This window comes from Bubalus bubalis, chromosome 24, assembly GCF_019923935.1.
Source record: "Bubalus bubalis isolate 160015118507 breed Murrah chromosome 24, NDDB_SH_1, whole genome shotgun sequence".
Classification (NCBI taxonomy): Eukaryota; Metazoa; Chordata; class Mammalia; order Artiodactyla; family Bovidae; genus Bubalus; species Bubalus bubalis.
In genome coordinates this window covers 17302940-17324202 of record NC_059180.1, presented here as the reverse complement: position 1 = coordinate 17324202, position 21263 = coordinate 17302940, and the positions used below count along the sequence as shown (strand labels likewise).

General features: G+C 44.4%; 1 long non-coding RNA gene across 1 annotated transcript; it reads right to left on the bottom strand.

Moving 5' to 3' along the window:
* Positions 1-3378: 3378 nt before the first annotated feature.
* On the bottom strand, positions 3379-12247 carry LOC102393771. The gene is made up of 4 exons (XR_006548283.2): positions 11869-12247; positions 11594-11639; positions 5974-6029; positions 3379-4298 (listed from the first exon to the last, which is right to left on the bottom strand). It is a non-coding gene; the product is annotated as an uncharacterized LOC102393771 (long non-coding RNA).
* Positions 12248-21263: the final 9016 nt, after the last annotated feature.

The window sequence follows — 21263 nt, the reverse complement described above, 5'->3', positions numbered from 1 at the left end:
CACTCCTGCCCAGGCTCTGGGAGGGGCTGGAGGACAGGAAATGACCTCTGAGGCTAACCCAGAATGTTCATTCATCCACTGATTCACTTGAATCACATTTTCTTGAGTCCAGGAAGGTTCTAGCTCCTGGGGGATCGGAGACCTATTCCTACCCATGTGGAACTTGCGGTCAAGTAGACAAGCCCCAGTAATGCAGTGTGGTCCACTGCACAGTGAGGGAGGCATGGGCCCCGAGGTGGGACAACTCACCTGGTCCTAGGACATCAAGGGAGGCTTCCTGTAGGAGGTGACATCTCCATCAAAATCTGAAGGATGAGGAACAGTTTCTCAGGAGATGGTGGGGCAAGAAGGCCCCTGGTGGAGGGTACAGCACAGGTGAGGTCCTGGGGGAACAGCCTGACCTGGCTGGGCACACAATATGAGGTGAGTGAGATAGGAGGTGATGCCGGAGGGAAAAGCAAAGTCCTAGGAGTCACACATGGGGTCTGAGGCCAAAAGGGACTTGTTATCTGTAGGTCAGCCTGACTTGGGGCTGCCAGGAATGCCTGTTTCCTGAGATGAGTCCAAAGTGGAGGTGGGGACTCCCCTGGTGGTCCAGTGGTTAAGAACTTGCCTGCTAGTGCAGGGGACGTGGGTTTGATCCCTGGTCCAGGAAGATCCCACGTGCCTCAGAGCAACTAAGCCCGTGCACCACAACGACTGAATGCGCACTCTAGAGTCCGCAAGCCACAGCTACCAAAGCCCTTTTGCCCTAGAGCCTGTGTTCTGCAACAAGAGAAGTCGCTGCAATAAGCCAGAGCACTGCAGCTAGAGAGTAGCCTCCATTCACTCCAACTAGAGAAAGCCCACATGCCACAACGAACACCCAGCACAGCCAAAAAAAATAGGAAGTGTCACTCAACCCTAAGGTTTGGGGTTCACACCAAGACATCACTAGTAGAACTGGAGGTCCAGCTCCCCTCCCACCACAGCACCATATCAGGGGTCCCCTCTGGTTTTCACTGCTGGCATCAAGAAGCCTAGGAGGCTGCTCAGTGTCCTACCGGGCAGAGGACAGTCCCACAACAAAAAATTATCCAGCCCAAATGTCTAAACACAGAGGTGGGGAGCCCCAGCTCCCCTGTCCTTCCAGGGCTCCTAAGAGACTGCCAGAGGGTTCTGGAAGTCCCTCCCTAAATGGGAAGTGAGCCTGTGCCAAGGTGGCAGTGGTCATCAGGCAGCTGTGGTTACAGAGGCTGGCTCTTCCATGGAACTGAACTTGACATCCGTGTGGATTTTTCTCTCCTTTTCAATTGGCCCAGGCATCTCAGCCCCTCGTGTGCAGACGGTCTCCAAGGGCCCTGTGTGGCCCCAGCCCTTCGTCCTGCTGAGAGCCTTCCGTGCTCCGTGTACCACCTTCCTCTCCAGTCTATGGCTTGACCACTTCCCTCTTGTCCACCCACACCAGGGCTCTTATTCCCCGAATACCCTGTGTCTCTGCTGGGGGCATGCTTCCTTCCTTTTTCAGTCTCTTCTTATCTTGATTATTTCCCTTCTTTTATTTTCTTCTGCTTTTATCTTGTTGCTCTGTTCCCAAATTCTCGAGAGGAGTGTTTGAGACATTCCTGTATAGCTTTAGTTCTTTCCTAATTGAAGAATTTTTAAGGCTACACATTTACCTCTAAGTGTTGTTCTAGCTGCAACCCACAAGTTTCAATATGTAGTTTTTGTATCTTTAAGTTCAACACCTTCCTCTCCAGTCTATGGCTTGACCACTTCCCTCTTGTCCACCCACACCAGGGCTCTTATTCCCCGAATACCCTGTGTCTCTGCTGGGGGCATGCTTCCTTCCTTTTTCAGTCTCTTCTTATCTTGATTATTTCCCTTCTTTTATTTTCTTCTGCTTTTATCTTGTTGCTCTGTTCCCAAATTCTCGAGAGGAGTGTTTGAGACATTCCTGTATAGCTTTAGTTCTCTCCTAATTGAAGAATTTTTAAGGCTACACATTTACCTCTAAGTGTTGTTCTAGCTGCAACCCACAAGTTTCAATATGTAGTGTTTGTATCTTTAAGTTCAAGATGTTTTCCATTCTTTTCACTGTGGTTTTTCTCATTGTCTATTAGGTGATTTAGAATTGTACTTCTTGGTTTCCCCAATGACATTTTCGAAAACCGTTGTAATGGCCTCTCTTATTTTCAGCATGGTGAACTGCTCTTCCTCCTTCCAAGTCCAGTTCAAGTGACCACCTCCTCTGTGAAGCCTTCCCTGGGCACTTCCTCCTCCTGACTCCAGGCATGTAATTGGTACTTGCCTCTTTTCTGCTCCCATGGCACTTTGTACAATCATTGCAGCACTTGAGGACACACAGTTATGTACTTTTAAGGCACACAGTCAAACTCTTTCAGTTTCAAGTGAAAGAAAATGGATTCTTTTGGCTGAAACCAAAAGGGAACTTACTGTCTCATTTCACTAAAATGTCTGGCTTTCAGGCACAGCTGGATCCAGGCGTTCTGACTCTTGATGACTCAGTTAATCTCTTGGTCATTTCCTGTATGTTGACTCCATTCTGTGGCAAGTTCTCTCTTTGTGGCCATGAGCTATCTGCAGTAGCCCATCCTCTCTGCTCCAAGCCTGGAGTCTTTGCTCTAATTGTCTCATTAAAAGGTTCATGGAGCCTTACTGACTCTAGTAAAGAATCCGCCTGCCAATGCAGGAGATGTAAGAGATGTGGATTCAATCCCTGGGTTGGGAAGATCCCTGGAGAAGGGAATGGCAACCCATTCCAATATTCTTGCCTGGAGAATCCCATGGAGAGAGGAGCCTGGCAGACTATGGTCCATAGGGCTGCAAGAAGTGAGACACGACTGAAGTGACTTAGCACACATGCACGGGTCACATATTCTGACTGGATTAACTAATGGGAATAAAGTACATTGACTTAGGACAGAGTCGTGCGCTCCTCTGGGGAGAGAGGCAGAAAAGATCGGGACACAATTCCAGGAGAGGAGTAAGTTAGTGCTAGAAAGCAGAAAAAGTAAAAAGGCACTACTCCTAAATTCTATTATCAACACTGCTAACAACAACTCTTTAAGTCAGTCATATACTCAACACCAACCGTGATCCCAAGTGCTTTACGTTTACTCCTGCATGTCCATTTCCCAATGGATGTGAGACTGTCGACAGTGAGGAAGTTCTGTTCTATTAACTGAGAAAGATCGGAGGCTGCAGGGGAGGGAGGAGGTGATCAACCCTATTAGCGACCCCAGTAGGGTCCCCCTCAGCCCTGTTAGCGTAGCTGCTGCAGGACTCTCTGTCTTAGCTCCGGCTGCTACAACAAATACCACAGACCCAGGGGCTTAAGCAACTGAAATTTATTTCTCACAGTTCTGGAGGCTGGAAAGTCCAAGCTCGAGGTGCCAACCCATTCAGCTCCTGGCGAGAACCCACTTCCTTGCTTGCAGAGAGCTGCCTTCTCCCTGGGTCCTCACATGGCCTTTCCTTGGTGCCCATGGAGAGAGGGAGAGAGGAGGAGCTTCCTGGCATCTCTTCTTGGAAGGACAACAGTCCAGTCCTTAATGACTTCCATACCGATGCACGGGTTAGGGCCACCACACGTGAATTTCAGAGAGATACAGACATTCAATTCAGGACACTCTCCTTCTAGCGTAAGCCCTCCCACGTCTTTCCAAAAATCAGAGCCCCACAGACACTCAACATGAAAGGAGCCTCCATGGCCCTGTGGTCCAACCACACGTTCAATCAATCCGACCATGCGCCCACATCAACAGGTGGCCATGCCTTGGTTTGCATACCACCGGCGACCGGAAGCTCACCATCTACTTTAATTAGGCAACTGTGACTGCCGTGGTCTGGAACTAAAGGTCAGCTCTCACATCCTCCACCCTGAATCTTCCCTTTTTCAAGCTAAATACCTCTGCTTTCCGGTGGTTTTCAGACCCTCTTCACACCCCTGCCCCCCAACATCTTGGGTGCCTCTTTGAATATACTCCAGTTCACCAGTGTTCTTAAAATGAACTGGACATAGACTGCAGGTATGGCCTCTGCAGTGAGACTCACCTCCCTCGCTCTGGGCACCACCCCTCTATTAACACAGCCTCAGGGAGCCTCAAGTTTCTCTTGGCCGCGATACGTTCTTTTATGTATATATGTATATATACCTTTAGCTGGGTCAGCTCCTAGTCGTGGCATGCGGGGTCTTTTGTTGTGGCCCACGGGCTCAGTAATGGTGGTGTGTCGGCTTATTTGCTCTGCGGCATGTGGGATCCTAGGTCTCCAACGAGGGATAGAACCCGTGTTCCCTGCATTGCAAGGAAGATTCTTAACCACTGCACCACCACGGAATTTTTTAATTTTGATTTTTAAATGGAGGATAATTGCTTTGCCATGTCGTTGGTTTCTGCTGTACAACAACGTGAATCAGCTATGAGTATACACATACCCCTTCCCCTCTTGAGCCTCCCTCCCACCCTCCACCTCACCCCTCTAGGTCATGTGACACACTCTTGGTGTTGGGAAAAACCCCCAAGCACATGTTGCTTCAGTGGTTCTAACCCTCACGCCTGTGAAATTGACTAGTTGGACTAGTTGACCTGAAGGAAATGACATTGCACTCATCCTCCCCCCCCCACCCCCACCCCCACCCCCACCCACCCCCACTCTGAGCATGTGGGATTTTAATTCTCTGATCAGGGATCCAACCTGTGCTCCTGCTATGGAAGCACTGAGTCTTAATCCCTGGACTGCCAGGAAGTATCACCATCATTCTCGATCAGCATTTTTGGAAGGACCACTACTCACATCTCTTTATATTTTTAATGCCTTCCCTCTTGCTGTGCCTTCTCCCCAGCATGCAGATAGATGCTTGGCGACCTTCCTTTTTTTAATTTCAAATATGAAGATAGCTTTATTATGTTCCTCAGATTCCAGAAGCGATGTATCACTTTAAAAATCAATACAGGAGGGCTTCCCGGGTGGCTCAGGGGTAAAGAATCTGCCTGCCAATGCAGGAGACATGGGTTTGATCCCTGATCTGGGAAGATCCCACATGCCTCGGAGCAACTAAGCCCATGTGCCACAACTATTAAGCCTGTGCTGTAGAGTCTGGGAGCTGTAACTACTGAAGCCCGCTCACCCTAGGGCTCTCACTGCAACAGGAGAGTGGCCCCTGCTTGCTACAACTAGAGAAAAGCCCATGCAACAATAAAGACCCAGCACTGTCAAAAGTAAATAAATAAATAAAAATTAATAAAAATCAATACAGGGGACTTCCCTGGTAGTTCAGTGGCTAAGACTCTATGCTCCCAACTCAGGGGGCCTGGGTTCGATCCCTGGCCAGGGAACTAAATCTTGCATGCCTCAACTATAGATCCCACATTCCACAAAGAATACTGAAGATCTCATGTGCTGCAACTAAGACCCAGCACAGCCAAATACATTTTTTAAAATGGACTTCCCTGGTGGTCCAGTGGTTAGGAATCTGCTTGGCCATTCAGTGGCCACGGGTTCAGTCCCTGCTCTGGGAGGATCTCGCATGTCACAGGGCAACGAAGGCCACCTGCCACACCTACTGAAGCCCTCTCACCTAGAGCCATAAGAAGTCACCACAATGAGAAGCCTTGGCACTGCAACTGGAGAGTAGGGCCCACTCAGTGAAACTAGAGAAAGCTCACACAAAGTAATGAAGACCCAATGTGGCCAAAAATAAGCGAATGAAAACTTAAATAAATAAAAATCAACATAGGGAATTCCCTGGAAGTCTAGTGGTTAGGCCCCCTGATTCCACTTCAGGGAGCCACAGGTTCAGTCCCTGGTCAGGGAGCTTAGATCCTGTGTGCCATGCAGCATGGGCCAAAAAAAAAAAAAAAAAATCAATACAGAAAAATTTTTTAATTAAAAATTCCTACCAACTAGATATAGTCCTATTAACACTTGGAGCTAGATAGCTCAGGTTCCAACCCTGACTCGACCACTTACCAACCCAATGATCCTGAGCAAGTTGTTTAATCTCCTGCACCTTCATTTCCTTGAGTCTAAAAATGGGGGAAATTAAAAGTGATAGCTTAGTACAGTGCCTGTTAGATGGTGAATTCCTTAAAAATGTAAACAATCTTGTTATTAATAATTGTGTTAGGGTTCTGTTTCTCTGTAGAGAATCTTGACTAATACAGAGAAATACGTCTTAGTCTGTTCAGGCTGCCATAACAAAATACCATAGATGGGGAGTGGGTCAGGCTTAAAGGACATACTTTCTCACTGTTCTGGAGGCTGGAAGTCTGAGATCAAGTCTGAGCCAGGAAGTTGGCATGGTTGGGTTTGAGTGAGGGCTCTTTCCCTGGCTTGCAGACAGCCACCTTCTTTCTGAATCTTTACAAGGGGGCAGGGGAGTGGTAGAGAGAGAGAGGGTGGGGCGAGAACTCTGGTGTCTCTTCTTATAAAGCCACAGTCTTATAAGATTTGGGTTTCACCCTTTATGACCTCATTTAACTTTAATTACCTCCCAACGGCTCTATCTCCAGATAGTATCAGATGGGGAATTTGGACTTCAAGCTATGAATGGGTGGGGGAGGTGTGTGCAATTCAGTCCTTAGCAATAATATTGGTATATGTGATGACTACTGCCTGCACAGCATAACTCTATACCCAACCCTCCTTCTTTTGATGATAACCACAGAGATGGGTTGGCAATTACCCCATCAGAGCTTCCCTCCCTCTGGCCGCAGTAACCCGCATAGGGATTGCCAGGTGACTTAAGCTGAGCCTTCCTTGACCCCAGACTGGCACATAGATTGGTCTGTGATTCAGTCCAAGCCAATGCAGATAATTCCCTGGGAATTTTCTGGCTGGAGTCCATGGGAACTTCCTTTCCACGCTGACTGCAGAACTCGTGAATTGGGAGTTTGCAGTCTACAGATGCAGCAGAGAGAGAGCCCCACTGCAGTGGGAGGGAATTCCTTTCTGAGCTTTGACCTGCTACAATGCATTCCTAGATTTACGAAACTTGCTTGGTTTGCTTTCCTCCTACTGCAACTGGAATAATACTGTTGGTAACAGGCCCTGAGGAATACAATTTGTATAGTTTAGTTTCTAGCACTTGACAGAGATTGCTAGTTGCCTGTGTCAGTTTTAACCTTTTTCTTCCATAACAAGTCCTGGAAGGACATCTATCCATCAGTCAGGACTGTTTCTGCATCTGTATCTTGTGTGTGTGTTCAGTCATGTCCAGTTTTTTGAGATCCCGAGGACTGTAAGTCCGCCAAGCTCCTCTGTCCATGGAATTCTCTAAGCAAAAATACTGGAGCAGGTTGCCATTTCCAACTCCAGAGGATCTTCCCAACCCAGGGATCGAACCTGCACCTCTTGCTTCTCCTGCTTTGGCAGGTGGATTCTTTATCACTGTGCCACCTGGGAAGCCCTATCTCTTATGTCTATATCTGCCTCCACATGCAAATCTGTATCTGTCTTAGTTCAAATACAGGTTCAGTTGCATGTAACAAGAACTTAAGTTCATGGTGGCTTAAATAAGAGTTTTGTGTGTGTTTTTTTTTTCCCTCACATGTCACAGTGTAGACGACCAAGGTGTCCAGGGTTGAGTGGTACTCCACAAGGGCATTCAGGCACCCAGGCTCCTTCTGTCCTGCTTCTGTGCCATCTTTAGGATATTACCCTGGTCTGCCTTGCCCGAGATGGCCACCACAGTGCCCACATTCCAGGGAGCAGGAGAAAGGAAGGGGGCAGAATGGAAGGTTACATTCCCTCTGTTTATTATTATCATTCTTTAGTGACTTTAAAAAGTTTGTCATGATCATGGATTCTGTGAGTCAGACATTTGCACAGGATACAGCAGGGATACATTGCTTCTCCATAGTGTCTGGAACTTGAACTGGGGAGATTTTTTTTTTTTAACCTCACTGTGTAACTTGAAGGATCGCAGGTCTCCGACCAGGGATTGAACCCAGGCTATGACAGTGAAAACATTGAATCCTAACCACTAGACTACCAGGGGACTCCCAGAGCTGGAAAGATTTGAAAGCTTTGGGCGACTTAACAGCTGAGGGCTGGAATATCTGATGGCTGGGTCACCTGCAGGTCTGGCAGCTGGGTCACTGTTATTGTTCAGTCGCTCAGTCGTATCCAGGTCTTTGCAATCCCATGGACTGCAGCACGCCAGGCTTCCCTGTCCTTCACTATCTCCTGCAGTTTGCCCAAACTCATGTTCATTGAGTCGCTGATGCCATCCCACCATCTCATCCTCTGTTACCCCTTCTCCTCCAGCCCTCAATCTTTCCCAGCATCAGAGTCTTTTCCAGTGAGTCAGCTCTTCGCATGGGGTGGCCAAAGTATGGTCACCTGGGTCAGAGTGACTCAAAAACAGGGCAGTTGACCAGAAAACCCACACGTGATTTCTCCGTGCAGCTGGGCTTCCCCACAGCATGGCCGCCTCAGGGTGCTGAGAGTTCTTGTGCAGCAGCTCAGGACCTCAAACAGAAGTGCTCCAGTCTTGTTTTGTTTTTATAAACGTAAAGGATTTTAAAAGTATGAGGCACCTCCCTACAAAGGTATGACTCTGAAATTGCACGTGGTACTTATACTCACGAAGCTTGATTTTCTCACTTGATCTATTATACCTTTTGATTTTAAATGATATAGGAATCTATTTCTATATTGTCTCTTTTATATACAAAGAAATTATCCCATTTTAATATCTGTGGAGTATTCCCTGATATCAATGTTTCATAAATTATTAATACAAACCTCTCATTCTGGTACATTTAGACTTTGTCAGTATTTTTATATGTACCTGGCATAACTTGTTCTACCAACCTGGGTATACAGTAAGACCCTTTTTATTTTTGATAGTCCTTTAAAACCCTGTGTAGTTAGAGGTTACATTCAGATGGTATGAGAACAACCACTGGGCTGAATTACTTAAAAGCCTATTCACCTGTGTAATGTGAAGCCTGAAGGCAAGTAGCTGCTGATATTGCTTCACAACGTGTGATATCAGCATCAAGTTCTCTGTGATTTTCTTGACCTTTCTCTTTGGTTCCAAATGGCTGCCAGAGCTCCAGCCATCACATCTATACTTCAGGCAGGAGAAAGGAGGAACTGGAAGAGTAGGAGGGCCAAAGGGTGCTCTCAGAAGCCCCATTTGAAACTTCTCATCATTAGCTGCAAGCAAGATTGGGAAGTGGTCTGTTAGCTGGGCATGTTTGCTGACCAGAATTACATTGCGGTTCTGATAGGAGGAAGAAGTACAGGGTGGAAGCTAGGAGGCAGCAGTTGCTGCCATTCGCTTTGTAACAGATGTCGGAGCTTCGCCCCCACCCCCTCAGCTCTAGGCACTGAGACGTTCTCATTGCCTATACTTGCAGCCAGCAGCCTGAAGGCTTATTTTGGCTGCAGGTACACACCGTTGGGCAGCTGAAGTGCTCCTAGAAGCAGCCCCCTGCTAACGACACATGGGGTCCTAGCCAAGAAACACCCCGGACTTCCTTGTTCCTTAATCTGCTATGGTTTGGAGAAATTAACTGGATTAAGTTTCAGTTGCCATAAAAAGGAATGAAATTGGGTCATTTGCAGAGATGTGGATGTACCTAGAGACTGTCAGACAGAATGAAGTCAGGAAGAGAAGAACAAATATCATATATGAACGCATATACGTGGAATCTAGAAAACTGAACCTATAGGCAGGTGAACCTATATGCAGGGCGGGAATAGAGACACAGGTGTAGAGAACGGACGTGTGGGCATAGGGCAGGGGGAGGGGAGGTGGGATGAACTGAGAGATTGGGATTGGCATATATACACTGCTGTGTATTAAATAGATAGCTAGCGGGAAGCTGCTGTATAGCACAAGGAGTTCAGCTTGGTGCTCCGCAGTGACCATGTTGGGGGACCTAGAGGGGTGGAATAGGGGGTGGGTGGGAGGGAGGTTCCAAGAGGGCGGGGATATATGTACACGTATAGCTGATTTACTCCATTGTGCAGCAGAAACTAACACAATATTGTAAAGCAACCATGCACGTGTGCCAAGTCCCTTCAGTCGTATCTGACTCTGCAACCCCATGAACTGTAGCCCGCCAGGCTCCTCTGTCCATAAGATTCTCCAGGCAAGAATACTGGAGTGGGTTGTCATTCTCTTCTCCAGGGGATCTTTCTGACCCAGGGATCAAACTGACATCTCTTACATCTCCTGCATTGCAGGTGGGTTCTTTACCACTGAGCCACCAGGGATCTCCAAAGCAACTATTTTCCAATTTAAAAAAAAACAAGTTCTAAGTGGCCATAGTAGTAATGTGTTCCTTAGAGCTCTCTAGTGGCTTCCTGCCCCGCCTCACTTCCCCACTCCCATGCAAGTGTTTCCTGGGATCACCCCCCAAATCCATCACATGTGCTTGAATCCTTGTCTTGGAAATTGTGGCTAGGGAAACCCCAAGCACCCCTCCTGCCTCAAACAGCTATAATGTGATCGATGGCTGGGAGAATCAGATCAGCCCACCAGGGAGACTAATTTGAGGAAGAGATTTACAAAATTCTATGACAGCATTATCACGTGCTTGAATGAGAGCCTTATTGGTCCAGTGCCTGAAATAAACCAAGATGAGTCTTTAAAGCAGGATAATCCTACCCTTTCTGTGTTACTTTAACTGAGGACAGTTAAAGTAACTGTTTCTTTGTTACTGTAATTTATTTGATTCTGTAGTTGTTATAGTTTAGCTGTTTATTGTTTTTCCTTTATATTCAGCCATTGTTCTTGAAATAAATCCGCTCTATGAGGGTAAGAGTGAAAAGAGGGCTCCAAGTCTCAGCCACATATGTGTAAAACCCAGCCCTCCTGCCAAGACCCTCTAGATGTTACTTTTGTCTCTGATGAGTTCTCAGTGAAATGCCTCCTGCCCTTCCTTGGCTAGGGTTCTCAGCAGAGCATCTGGCTCATCAAAGGAGCCCTGCAGTGTTGGGGATGTTGGGGATCAAAAGCAAATGGATGAGGAAAGAGGTGCCTGAGAGAAATTTTAAAAGATCTATATAAACAGAGACCTAGTTCTTGGGTATGGAGCAGAAGACAATATTTTTAAGATGGTACATTTCCCCCAGTTGATCTATAGATTCAACACAATCCTTGTCAAAATCCTAGGAGATATTTTTGCAGAAATTAACAAGCTAATCCTAAAACTTATGTGGAAATCCAACCAAGCCAGAATAGACAAAACAATTCTGAATAAGCGCGATAAAGTTGGATGACGTTCACTTCCAAATTTCAAAGCTTGCTACAAAGTTACTGTAATCAAGACAGTGTGATATTGGCACATAGATAGACCGTAAAGCAATGGAACAGAATAGAGTCCTGAAATAAACCCATACATTTACAGCTAATTAATTTTCAAAATAGGTGTCGAGGTAATTCCATGGAGAAAAGATACATTTTCTTTAACTTATTATGCTGGGACAATGGAATATTCACATGCAAAAAGATAAATTTAGATTGTTCTCTCACACTCTACACAAGCATTAACTCAAAATGGACCATAGAGCTAAACATAAGAAGTAAAATAATGAAACAGTTAGAAGAAAACATAAAGAAAAATTTCGTTACCTTGGGTTAGGTACAGTGTGCTTAGATATGGCACCAAAATTGCAACCTACAAAAGAAAAAAAAAAATTGGTGAAACAGCACTTTAATAAGCTTTAAAATGTACAGAATTTCAAGGATCAGTCTTTCCCACTGAAATACGTATGAAGCTGGCAGAAACTGTCAAAATTGACTTTTTCCTGGAATCTAATCAAAACTGTAAAGCAACCAGGGGACTGCTTACCCCAAAAAGAGACTCTTAATCTTTGCTCAGGACGTGTTGTGGCATTTTTGCTTACCTGCTTACCGTTTCCTTCTCCCCAGCTCAGTGGTGGGTGCAGGAACAGTGGCCTGCATTTTTGGTGTGTTTTGCTGGAGGAAGAAAGGGTAACAGAGCCTTTGTTCTCAAAGAACTGTGGTTGTACCTTTTGATCTGCCTGGTAGCTTCTTGAGGGATTGGCGTAGGCATGTGCCTTTGTTTTGCCTCCCCTTGAAAGTCTTTCAAGACTGGAGCTGCTTCCTAGGCGGTGTCTGTTGAAATAATTTAAAGACATATGCTGCCCAACGGGGGGCAAGGGGGGGCTGGAAGGAACAGGCACCAGACAGACCGAAAAGCCTGGGGAGAGGAGGCTGAAGAGGAAAATGCAAAGGCTTTGAAAGGCTTCCATCTGTACCACAGGATCTGGAGTGCAATGCAGATGCCGAGGGCTGAACGCATGCACACACACACAAACACAACAGGACCCTAGGTTTGCACCTCGGGCTGATCTTTGGACTCTTCACAAACAGGTGAAAAGCTAAGATGAAAGCTAAAATGTAGTTGTAGTCAGCCTGGCTAAGCACTGAAGAAGAGTCCCAGCTCAGAGCTGGTCTCTAAATGACGAGAAAATATTTTTTGTTCTGTTGTGCCTTATTCATTCGGGCACCAGGCATTTAAGGAAATCTCTATCAGATCGTTGGCTGGCTGCCAAAGGTAATGGAACAGAGACTGCAGTGAACCTACAACAAAAAAATATAGTTTTTGCAAAAAGGGATGGGAAGAGTCATTAAACAAAGGGATGGATGTAGCCAAAACAAACAACAAACGCTAATCCTACCGGGCAGAGGAGAGTCTGATTTCCAGAGTTATCACTTTATAATATTCAACATCCAGTTTTCAACAATAACAAAAAGGCATAGGAAATCAGAGCCCATTGACAAGGAACAAACAAACAACGAAAAAAGAATTTGACAGAAACTGTCCCTGAAGAAGTCCAGACATTGGACTCACTAGACAAAGATTTTAAATCTGGTGTCTTAAATATGCTCAAAATGCTAAAAGAAACCATGGATGAAGGACTAAAACCAGAATGATGTATGAACTAATACAGAATATTAATTAAAAGATAGATGTTATTAAAAGGAACCAAATAAAAATTCTGGAGCTGAAAAGTAAATACTGAAATGAGAAATTTACCAGAGGGATTCAACATCAGATCTGAAGCAGTCAAAACAAAGAATCAGTGATTTGAAGATAGGCAAATTGAAATTATCCAGTTTGAGGTGTATGAAGGAAAAAAAGTGAAGAAAAATGAACAGAGCCTAACCGACCTGTGGGACCCCATGTCAACATATGCATTATAAGAGTCCCAGAAGGAGGGGAAAGAAAGGGGCAGAAAGAATATATGAATGGCCTCCACCACTTGTTACTACAAATGAGTAACCTAACTATACACTTTAAGGAAGGACTTTCCTGGAACTCAGATGGTAAAGAATCTGCCTGCAAAGCAGGAGACCCGGGTTCGATCCCTGGGTAGGGAAGATCCTCTGGAAAGAGAGTGGCAACTCACTCCAGTATTCTTGCCTGGAGAATCCCCATGGACAGAGGAGCCCGGTGGGTTATAGTCCATGGGATCCCAAAGAGTCAGCCACGACTGAACTACTAACGCTACTACTACTGGACCTCAAGGAACTAGAAAAATAAGAGCAAATTAAACCCCAAAACTGACAGAGGAAGGAAATAATAAAGATTAAAGTGGAGACAAATGAAACAAAGCATAGAAAAACAATGGAGAAGATCAACAAAACCAAGAAACTGTTCATTTGAAAAGATAAACACAGTTGATAACACTTTAGCTGGATTAAGCAAAAAAAGAGACAATGTAACCAATTAAAATTAGAAATGGAAATGAGGTTGTTACTACCAACCTTACAGAACTAAAGATTATAAGAGAATAAACAATTATATGTCAAAAATTGGATAACCTAATTATCCATTTAGGAATGGAAAGATTCCTTAAAAGACATAAATTGCCAAAACTGTCTCAAAATGAAATAGAAAAGCTAAACAGATGTATAAAAAAGCATTGAATTAGTAATCAAAAGCCTCCTAACAAAGAAAATTCCAGAGTCAGAAATGCTTCAGTGATAAATTTTACCAAACATTTAAGGAAGAATTAATATCTATCCTTTTCAAACTCTTCCACAAAACAGAAGAGGAGGGAACACTTCATAAGTCATTCCATGATACCAAAGCCAGATGCAGATAGCAGAAGAAAAAAACTGCATTATGTGCCAATACCCATTAGGAATATAAATACAAAATCCTCAACAAAATACCAGCAAACTGAATCCTATCACATGTTAAGAGGATTAGACACCATGACCAAGTAGGGTTTTTCCAGGAATTCAAGAGGGGTTCAACATAGGAAAATTAATCAATGTAGTACAACACAATAATAAGATGAAGAAATACCTGTATGATCATCTCAACCGATGCAAAAAAAAAAAAAAGCATTTGATAAAATTGAACACCCTTTCATGATAAAAACACTTAGCAAGCTAGGAATAGAATGGAAATCCCTCAACGTCATAAAGGCCATATGTGAAAAACCCACAGTTAACATCACACAAGATAAATGATGAATTAAAAGCTTTTTCCCCTGAGATCAGAAACAAGGACGCCAGCTGTCACCACTGATACTCAACATTGCACTAAAAGTTTTTGCCAGAGCAATTAAACAAGGAAAAGAAATAGAAGAAACTGGAAAGGAAGAGGTGAAATACCTCTATTTGCAGATGATATAATACTATATCTAGAAAATCCTTAAGAATCCACAAAGAAATTGTTAGGGCTAATGAACAAATTAAGCAAAATGGCAAGGTACAAGATTAACATGCAGAAGTTGGTTGTGTTTCTAAATACCACCAATGAACAATGCAAACAGGAAATTCAAGAAGACAATTGCATATGTAACAGTATCAGAAATAACAATATACTTAGGAATAGATTTAACCACATAGATGCAAGATTTACACCCTGGAAACTACAAAACTTGCTGAAAGTAAAGGTTTAAGTAAATGAAAAACCATCCCATGTTCACGTAATACAAGAATTTACATTGTTAAGATGGCACTATTCTTCAAAACAACCGATAAAGTTAATGCAATCCCTATGAAAATCCAAATAGCCTTTTGTTCTTTCAGTAATGGAGAAGCTGATCCTAAAATTCATAGGAACTCGGCCAGCGGGGGTGGGTAGAGGTGGGAGGAGGAGGAAGTGATAACTTGGGAGATTGGGATTGACATATCCATACTGCTGCTGCTGCTAAGTCACTTCAGTTGTGTCTGACTCTGTGCGACCCCAGAGATAGCAGCCCACCAGGCTCCCCCGTCCCTGGGATTCTCCTGGCAAGAACACTGGAGTGGGTTGCCATTTCCTTCTCCAATGCATGAAAGTGAAAAGTGAAAGTGAAGTTGCTCAGTCGTGTCTGACTCCTAGCGACCCCTTGGACTGAAGGCTACCAGGCTCCTCCGTCCACTGGATTTTCCAGGCAAGAGTACTGGAGTGGGGTGCCACTGCCTTCTCCATATCCATACTACTATATATAAAATAAGGACCTACTGTACAGCACAGGGAACTCTGCTCTGTACTCTATAATGACCTATATGGGAAAAGAAGCCCAAAAAAGTGGATATACGTATATATAACTGATTAATTTTGCTATACACCTGAAACTAACCCAACATTGTAAATCAACTACATTCTAATAAAAATTAAAAAAAAAATGAGACAAAACCCAACCAAATAAGAACAACACAGCTGGAGGGCTCAAACTCCCAATTTCAGAACTTACTATGAAGCTAGAGTAATCACGTGTGTGTGGCTGATTCATTTTGCTGCACAGTAGAAACTAACACAACATTGTAAAGCAACGATGCTCCAACAAAAACTAGTTAAAAAAATAAAAGCAGTGTGATGCTGGCCCAAGGATAGAGACAGAAATCAATGGAATTGAATCAAGAGTCTAGCAATAAATCCATGCATGTAAGGACGAGGATGCTAGGACAGTTCAACGGGTGAAAGAACAGTCTCTTATGAATCAGTAGGTGGGCAACTGGATATCTACATACAAAAAAGGAAGTTGGACCCTTGTCTCCCGTCATATACAGAAACTAATAACACATTAAACTGTTAGAGGAAATAAATCTTCATGTCCTTCGATTTGGTGATGGATTCTTAGACATGACACCAAAAGAATGGGCAACAAAAGGAAAAAGAGATAAACTGTACTTCATAGACTTTCAAAACTTTCGTGCCTCAAAGGACACTATAAATGAAAAGATGATCACAGAATAAGAGAAAATATTTGCATATCATATATCTGATAAGGTCTGGGATACATAAAAAGACCCTTATATATATATATACACCAGGTCTACTTATAATGGGTCTGGTATATATATTCTGGTATCCAGAAAGTATAATGAACCCTTATAATTCAATAGCAAAATGAGGGACTTCCTTAGCGGTCCAGTGGTTAAGAATCCACCTTGCAATGCAGAAGAGGAAGGTTCGATCCCTGATCGGGGAACTAAGATACCACATGCCAAGGAGCAATTAAACCCATGTGCTGCAACTACTGAGTCCCTGAACCACAACTAGAGAAGCCTGCGCACCACAAGGAAGAGCCCGTGCGCTGCAATGAAGATCACGTGTGCCAAAACTAAGACCCGACACGGCCAAATTTTTTAAAAAATGACAATCTGTCTTAGTCTGTTTGGGCTACTATAACAAAACCCAGTAGACTGGGTGGCTTATAAACAACAGAAGTTACTTCTCACGGTTCTAGAGACTGGGAGGCCAAACATCAAGGTGCCAGTAGATGCCCATAGGTGCCAGATAGAGCCCGCTTCCATGTCGTGTCCTCACATGATAGAAGGAGCAACCTATCTTTCTAGAGTCTCATTTATAAAGGCACTTTTCCCATTCATGAAGGCTCTGCCCTTGTGACCTAATCATCTCTCAGAGGCCCCACCTTCTAATACCCTTACATTTGGGGGTTAGGATTTCCACATACGATTGTTTTGGTCGGCGGGACAGCCTATAGCCCAGCCCAATTTAAAAGCAGGCAAAGGAGGGACTTTCCTGGTGGTGCGTGGTTAAGAATCTGCCTTGCAATGCCAGTTCCATCCCTGGTCTGGGTAGATCCCACAGGCCTGGGAGCAACTAAGCGTGTGCGCCATAACTACTGAGCCAGCACTCTAGCGTCCATGAGCCACAACTACTGAGCCCATGAGCCACAACTACGGAGTCTGCAAACAGCAACTGCTGGAGCGCATGCGCCTACAGCGCCTGTGCTCCACAAGGAGAGACGCCACCGCCGCCGTGAGAAGCCGGCGCACGACGAACAGTAGCCCCTGCTCACAGGAACTAGAGAAAGCCCGCGTGCAGTATCGAAGACCCTCCATGGTCAAATAATAAAATAAATAAATACATCTTTTAAAAATAAATGAACAAAAATAGAAACAGGCAAAGGACTTGAATAGACATTTCTCCAAAAAAAGATCTATGAATGACTACCAAGCACATGAAAAGGTGTTCAGCATCATTAGCCATCAGGGAAATGCAAAGCAAAACCACAATGAGATACCACTTTATACCCACTAAGAAGGCTGTAAAAAGAAAGGAAAAGAATAAGTGTTGGCAGGGATGTTGAGAAATTGGCACGTGCATACATTGCGGGGGGTCATGTCAAATGGTGCAGCTGCTGTGGAAAACGGTTTGTCAGCTCTTCAGTAAGTTAAACATAGAATGAACATATGGCCCAGTCATCCACTCCTGGGTATAGACCCGAAAGGTTTGAAATGCATGTCTGCACATAGATTTGCATGGAAATGTTCAGAGTGGTATTATTCATAATAAAGATATGAATAATTCTTTCACAGTTCCAACAGCGAATGAATGGGTAAACCAGAGGTGGCATACCAATGTGGCACAGTATGATTCGGTGATAAAAATGAAGTACATGCTACCAGGCAGATGAAACGCACACACATTATGCAAAGTAAAAGAAACCAGACATAGAAGACACACGCATGATTCAATGTGAATCAGAAAAGAAAAAGGAAGATCAGTAGAGACAGAAAAGAGATTACTGGGGCTGAGAGTAGGAATGAGATTGCAAACAGGAACAAGGGGCCTTTTTGGAAATGTGCAAAAGATTAGGCGGTTCCAAAACTCAGCAAACTTACTAAAACTCAGTGAACTGTACACTTCTAATGGCTGATGTAAATTATACTTCAATAAAACTGCTGAAATAAAAATAAAAAAGAGGAAATGGGTGGAAGGAGGGGTTGTCTCAATTATTTTTTTCCGAGTGGGCCCCTTGGCTGAAATGCAAATTTAACCACTTCCTCCCCATTGACCAGCTTTAAATACTTGGGGGTGTTGAGAGATCTTACATCACCCTCTTCTGAGACCTCCGAGGCCACACTCACCAGACAGGCACAGATCCAAAGAGGCCCCTTAAGGGACCCTTCCCTCAACCTACATCTATTTCTGAGGGGACTAAGTTTCACCCCAAAAGACACACAGCTGTTAATTTTCCACCTCCAAAAACATCTACTTTTAAAATTTTTAAAATATTATTATTATTATTATTAAAAGTTTCTGGCCATGCCTCATGGTATGTGGGATCTTACTTCCCTGACCAGGGATCGAACCCACACTCTCTGAAATAGAAGCACGGAGTCTTAACCACTGGACTGCCAGGAAAGTCCCTAAAAGCATCTACTTAAAAAGAAAAATAATAACAGAAACATTTTCTTTGGGGGAAAAAAAGATTATATTGAAATAAGGAAAATATTGTTCATATTGAAAGAAGATTGTTGATTAGCAGAATAACGATAGCAGAAGTTGGCATTTTATGCAGGCAGTCACAATTTGAAGACCAAGAAGGCATTCGAACTATTAATTGTATTAAATTGTTCTCTCAGTTCTTTAATAATCCCCACGACAGTATAGATAGTTCTTATCATCTACTGCCCCGTTCTTGTATCTGCATTGGTTACTGCCAGTAGAACTTGAAGGGTCCCACACATATACATTCAACTAAAAGATGATGGCCACAGCTTCTCAAGTACTCTCTCAAGCATCTACTTTTTAAATACCAGGAATTAAGTTGCCCCTGCTACATCTCACCCACTCCCTAAGTCAAGGCTGGAGCCCTCTTTTGAAAATGTAAATCAGATTAAACCACTCTTATGATGAATCCTCAGATGACATCCGATTGCCCTTGGAACCAAATCTACCTTCTTCACTGCAGGTGGTGTGCAGCCAGTAGGACTCCCATGACTCTGCCTCCTAGCATTCCTTTGTTTGCTCACTCTGTTCCCCACACTGATCCCAAATTCCTGGAGTGAGCCACACTCCTTCCTTCTCAGCACCTTTGCCCCTGCAGGTCCTTCTGCCTGAAATGCTTCCCCTACGGCTAGGGTATTTCTTACCATCCACAGTGCCCCTTCTATGTCACTCTCCACACCTCTCATCTGCTTACTCCTTGGAAGAAAAGCTATGACAAATCTAGAAAGTGTATTAAAAAGCAGAGACATCACTTTGTCAACAAAGTCTGGAGAGTCAAAGCTATGGTTTTTCCAGTAGTCGTGTACGGATGTGAGAGTTGGACCATAAAGAAGGCTGAGCACCAAAGAATTGGTGCTTTTGAACTGTGGTGCTGGAGAAGACTCTTGAGAGTCCCTTGGACTGCAAGGAGATCAAACCAGTCAGTCCTAAAGGAAATCAATCCTGAATATTCATTGGAAGGACTGATGCTGAAGCTGAAGCTCCAATACTTTGGCCACCTGATGTGAAGAACTGACTCATTGGAAAAGACCCCGATGCTGGGAAAGACTGAGGGCAGGAAGAGAAGGGGACGACAGAGGACAAGATGTTTGGATGGCACCACTGACTCAATAGACGTGAATTTGAGCAAACTGCAGGAGATGGTGAAGGACAGGGAAGCCTGGCATGCTGCAGTCCATGGGGTCGCAAAGAGTCCCCATGACTTAGCGACTGAACAACAATGACAGTTTGCATTTAGTTTATCCATTACTTCTTTTTCTAAATTAATTAATCTATCTGTTTGGCTGTGTTGGTCTTAGTTGCCACACACTGGACCTTCTTTCACACTCAGGATCTCCTTTCATTGTTGCATGAGGGCTCTTCGCTGTGCAGTTGTTGCAAAGCGTGGGCCCAGTGGCCCCATGGCATGTGGGCTCTTAGTTCCCAGACCAGGAATGGAACCTGCATCCCCTGCAAGGAGGATTCTTAACCACTGGACCACCAGGAAAGTCCCTCCATTACTTCTTTTTGTCTCCCACCAGAATACAAGGCTCCAGGAGGGCCATCACGCATATGTATTTCTGGAGAATACGTCACATCCATAGCCAAGGGCATGTTCGGTGTTGGTGGAGAGAAGGCTGGAGGGAGAGGACGGATGGTTGCTTGGGTGTGTGCCTGGAAGAACGGATGAGTGGGTAGTGGGTGAATGTGTGGGTGGAGAGAAGGGGAGAGAAGAAGGCAGGCAGTTGGAAGGGAGGGTAGGAGGGCTCGACCAACCTTGGGTTAACAAACATCCAAAAGCAACTTGGTGAGTGACCAGGAATGTGAACTCAGGAGCCTGAAAGACTGAGTTCCAATCCCAACTCTGCCAGCACCAGCTGTGTGACCTTGGACAAGTCACTTAACCTCTCTGAGCCTTGGTTTCCTTGTCTGTAAAAGTAGGATGATGTCAGTGATGGTAATAGTAACTACCTTCTTCTGAGATTTAAGCGAGATGATACATTTTTAAAAAATTAACGATTTCATTCTTTTTGTTTGCACTGGGCCTTCCTTGCTGCCCACAGGCTTTCTGCAGTTGTAGGGAGAGAGGGCTGCTTTCCAGTCGAGTAGGCTTCTCATTTCTGTGGCTTCTCTTGTGGAGCACAGGCTTGGGTGCTTGTGCCCAGTAGTTGTGGCACGGGGGCTTAGTTGCTCCACTGCATGTGGGATCTTCCTGAACCAGGGATGGAACCTGTGTCCCCTGCATTGCAAGGCAGATTATTAACCACTAGGCCACCAAGGAAGTCTGAGATGATACATCTTTAAAGTCCTTATAACCCTGGCATAGAATCAGCTTTCAGCAAATATTAGCTGTTGTTTCTGCTTTTTAAAATTTTTTTTATTATTACTCCTCTTGATCTTACATCTACTGTATCAGAAAACTCACCCTGAAGATCAAGAGAAAAAGAAAAGTTGGCTTCCTCACAAAATACATGCTCCAGAGAATACAAGATATTTCGGTTGTGAGGAAGAGAATCTCTGTAGGGCCAACATCCTTCAAATCAGCCACAGGGGAATTTGTACTAACTTCCTCAAAAACAGTTAGAAAAAGAA